Source organism: Sapajus apella, unplaced genomic scaffold (genome assembly GCF_009761245.1).
Source record: "Sapajus apella isolate SASKATOON/1434 unplaced genomic scaffold, GSC_monkey_1.0 scaffold109, whole genome shotgun sequence".
In the NCBI taxonomy this organism is placed as follows: Eukaryota; Metazoa; Chordata; class Mammalia; order Primates; family Cebidae; genus Sapajus; species Sapajus apella.
The window spans coordinates 458,972-463,997 of record NW_022437049.1 but is presented as its reverse complement, the minus strand read 5'-3'; positions in this window follow the sequence as shown (position 1 = coordinate 463,997).

The following is a 5,026-nucleotide window of genomic DNA, read 5'->3' as shown; positions in this document are numbered from 1 at the left end:
AAAAAGAAAAATCGTTTTCATCCCTCTCCTGAAGCTTGATAAATGGTCAATTTAATTTTCTTCTAGATTTTCTTGAGGTTTAAAAATAATTATCTCTGTAGCATATAGAGTTTATATTGATATATAATGGGATATAAGACCCTAAGAAAGATATTTTTCAACATGATATAATAATTTTTTTTTTTGACATGGAGTTTCACTCTTGTTGCCCAGGTTGGAGTGCAATGGGGCGGTCTTGGCTCACTGCAACCTCCACCTCCTGAGTTCAAGTGATTCTCCTGCCTCAGCCTCCCAGGTAACTGGGATTACAGGTTACAGCCGCCACCATGCCAAGCTAATTTTTGTGTTTTTAGTAGAGATGGGCTTTTACTGTGTTGGTCAGGCTGGTCTGGAACTGCTGACCTCAGGTGATCCGCCTGCCTCGGTCTCCCAAAGTGCTGGGATTACAGGCGTGAGCCAACATGCCTGGCGCATGATATCACAATTTAAGTAAAATATTCTATAAAGGCACTAAAAGATTGAACCTAAATTCATCTTAATGTGATGACATGTTAATTTTGTGTTGTTTCCTCCCTACAGGGCTTATTAATAAACAATGGCTGAACTCTAAATGCTGACACAGGGGGGGGATATAGAGGAGGCCGATGGGATAACCACAAACCCGGAGGCTAAACAGGTCCCCATTTCAAATCAGGGGCCAAATGTCACATACTTCTCCCCACTCCCTGAATGTCTATTCCATTTGGCCACATTTTCAAAACCCCTATCTTCCCCTCCCCAATGTGGATAATTGCAGGCTTGTATCAGCTGCTTCTCCGGGAACAGAAAGTTGCTCCTTCTGCACCCAGTTGGAACTCATTTGGAGAACGCTAGTATTCAGGTTCTCAGTCTGTTAGACCAACCCTCGCTGACCTGTTCAGCTCCATAATACACCATTATCTAATCCATTTTTGATGATATCAGAAACAGATTATAACTCTCCTGCCTCATTAATCCAGCAGAGGTAACCCTTTCCAAGTACTGTGCAATTTTATAATTGACTATGTCCTTCCTCCACTCTTTGGCAAAATATTGGCAAATTAAACAAATTTTTTAAAACAAAAAAAAGCCCATTCCTCAGACAGAGCGCTCCCATTTTGAACAGATAGAAAAAATGTTTCATTTTTCAGTTAAGCTAGGGCAAAGCCATCCAGCAAAAAATCCATTTGGAAGCCCCAAAGAGCATGGGAGTGAGAGACAGCAGCTCACTGAGCCGCAGCTTCTCTCATCCGGGTCCCAATCCATACGAACAGTGACCGGGCCTCCTTCCATGGCTGATGCCCTCATCTCCTCCCTGAGGGTTGAGGTGTGAGCCACAAGGGCAGGAGTGGAAGAGGCTGGACCCCTCTGTCTAAATGAGGCAGTCTGTCCTCAGGGTCTGTCAGAACACTCCGTGTTTAGTTAAAAACTCTCCAAAAGAAAAAGCGTTAAGATGGAGAGCTTGAAGTGGATCCCGAGTAATTAAGTGTATAAATTAATTCTTCCCCTAAGAAATGTTCCTCATCTATTATTAGACTCTCGGAGGGGCTACATCCAAGTAGTGGGTTTCCAGTTGTGTGTGTGTGTGTGTGTGTGTGCGTGCGTGCGTGCGTGCGTGCGTGCGTGTGTGTGTGTGTGTGTGTGTGTGCGTGCCCGCGCACGCGCACATGAGCGCACATTCTGGGCTTTGCTGCCTGAAGCCTACAATTAAAATAAGTGACATGAATGTGTCTTTAAAAGAGAGATCTGTGGAAAACTAACGGATTGTCTGTCAGAGGAAGAAAAAAAATTGAAATATGGCTGCCTCCACCAGTGAATGGATGAATAGGAAAGTACTTGTCCATCCAAGTACCCAAAGGGATAAAACCCAATGATAGCCTTCTCAACTGCTTAGCGCATAATGCATGTGCTGTTTGGATGCTAGTAATGTGTTTTTCACTTCTTCCTATCTAGAAGGAATGAATCAAATATGAGGAGAGCTGGGACATGATTTTCAACCCATTGCTTTTGATTAAGTGCCCGAACAGGCAGGTCCTGGGACTTGCAGTAATACTAATGGGGCATAAAGTGCTATAAAAAGGACGGGCCCTACTTTTGTCCAAATGCCATTATCCTGGAATCAGAGACCCTGGGTGTAATATGTCCATGGTTAACCTTTTTTTCTGACAGGAAATTTTCTCCATCCACTCACACCATCAATTACATTGCATTTGGCCAGAGTGGTGAGTGATCACTTTATTTCAAACAAAAGAGGCACACATGCCAGGGTCCCAAATCCGGAACACTGACTGCCGAGGGCACTGGCCAGGAGAGGGGCTGGCAAGAGGATGGTATTGACTTTGCAGGCTGACGAGGCTTGGACAAAATTGTTCTTTTGTTTTAGGCTGAGTTTTCCGTTTAATCACTCACTTGCTTGTTTTGGAAGGAGAGATGAAGTAACTGAAAACAAACTAATTATTATTTTGATCCTAAAAATAGTTAGCTGATTGAGACTCTGGCTACCCAAGCAGAGCCAATAGCTAACCATTAACCTGGTCAATGTGACTGGCAGAGAGAATCTCAACTGTTGGGATTTGTACCAAGCAAGGAGAAGAGCAAAGAGAACTGGGTTTACCTTTCGGGCTGATCTACGCAGGGAAGGCTATTTGTTCACTGTCCTCAGGGAGCCAGGCCCACAGCTCTTGTCCCAGCCCTGCTCCAAGGACACCATTCCCCTAGAGCTCCCCTAGCTGCCTCTGCACCATTCCAAACATTGAGATACATTTTTTGCAATCAGCAAGTTGCAGATTGTCCAACTGTTCTGTCATTTATTGTAAATGGTTGCAAAAAGAAAAAAAAAGAAAAGAAAAAGGAAAAGGAAAAGAAAAAAATTCCACGATGCTATAACATAGTCCTGAGTGTAAATCAAACATTCCCTGTCATGTTGATAGCTTGTGTTAGTCTAATGTATTTTATATTACTCAAAAGCTTTGAAACCCTGCAGCTTTCTTCATATAGGCCATTATGCGGTTATCATTAAATTGTCTTGCAAAGAACATTATCGGTAATTATAGCAGACACTAAAATCAAATGATCAGAGTGGGACCTTTAACACCAAGAGGAACCATTAGAAGTTAATCAAATAAAAGGATGAGAATAATTATGTTAGGATTAAGCAGTAATATGCCAGAAGTTATATACTTTGCTGACTATATATCTTTACTCCCAGCTTCCTGAATTTCCTTTTCGTTGATGTGTTTTTATATAATACTTTGGCACAGAATGTAAACGACAATATTTTTGTCATGGCACAATCGGGCTTGAAGGTTCATAGGCGGTTCATATCTAAATGCCATCAGAGGCATGGAGGTAATGATGAAGATAAAAATAATAGTAATAAAAAAGTGCAAAGCTGGAAAAAAAATCCATCGGTCAATGGAGCGTGGCAAAATGATAAAAATGGTTGCAACAGGCACAGGTGCTAGGAAAGTCGTTACTGGCTGGTTGTTCTGTCTTGGAGCATAAGGATTTCTGCTGCCGGCCTTGCTGCAAACCAGCATTAAAAAAGCCAGCATCTTGCAGGCTCTCAACCTGCCCCTGCCAGAGCAGATATGTAGGATTATTGATGAGATGGGGACACTCACGGTGCCAGGCAGGAGGGGGGCTTGGTTCTCTCAGGCTGAGAGGGCCACTCCTGTCCCTCTCCAACCCCCAAAACACACAACTCTGGCACCTTGCAGATGTCCATCTCTACATTGCAATGAGTTGGCAGGAACACGTGGCTGAGAGGACTGATGATGGTGGCTCTAGTGAAAAAGAGGGTGCCTCTCTGAAGCTTGATTCATCTTCCAAATTAAACCTGAGCCACAGCTGGGCACTGTGGCTCACGCCTGTAATCCCAGCACTTTGGGAGGCTGAGGAGGGTGGAACACCTGAGGTCAGGAGTTTAAGACCAGCCTGGCCAACATGGTGAAACCCCGTTTCTACTAAAAACACAAAAAAATTAGCTGGACGTGGTGGCGGGCGCCTGTAATCCCAGCTACTTGGGAGGCTGAGGCAGAGGAATCTCTTGAACTTGGGAGGTGGAGGTTGCAGTGAGCCAAGATCGCACCATTGTACTCCAGCCTGGGCAACAAAAGTGAAGCTCCACCTCAAAGAAAAAGAAAACCTGAGCCACAGGACAAACAATGCCATTGTAAGAAGCTGGGAGGCAGAGAGAGTCTCTATAGTATGACCCTTTAAAAAAATAAAAATCTTCCCTCTACTTTTTCCCTTTTCCCTTGTAAATAAAGATTAGCTGGGGACTGGGATACATGGATGAATAAGAACACAAAACTTTTTGTTTGAAATGTTGCTCTTATGGCATACAACTACAAACAGCAAAGTAATTTAAATGGTAATACCCAGGCTAAACATTTGTATATTTTTCATGCTTTTATAGTTTTGGAGACTTCATGATATTTAAAAATAAAGGCATTGCTCCGTTTCAGTAAGGTCAAAACTGAGGCCCATCAGAAGTGAGGGAGTTGAGGGGTAGAGATGAGAACAGGCCTCTTCTGAATGTTCAGATGGGCTCCTCTGCTGCTCTCACAGTGGCCCTACTGGGCCATCAGTTCCCATTGTCTTTTTCCCCTGGACTAACATGTTACCATTCATACCTCATAGGGAAACAAGGAAGGGATGAAGTCGAGGGTATGGAAAAGTTTTGAAAGGTTAAAAGTGGGCTTAGAGAGCACAACTGGGGCTGCTTTTCCCCTGGTGAAAAATGTCTTTTATTGCTTTGTATGTTTTCAGATGGCAAAGGTTTGCCTCCATTTGGGGATTTGGAAGGGGTCCTTGGGGAGATAAGGCAGAGCCTGCTCTAAATGATAAAGCAGAGGATAAACCTTGGGAGATGAGTGGCAGGTGAACCCTAAACAGGCAGGGTTTGGGCTCAAAATATGTTAATTATTATCTGCTTGTCCAGTGAGCTCTAAACAAAAGGTATCTCAGACCAGAAATAGGAACTTGAGGGAGATTTTGAAAGCAG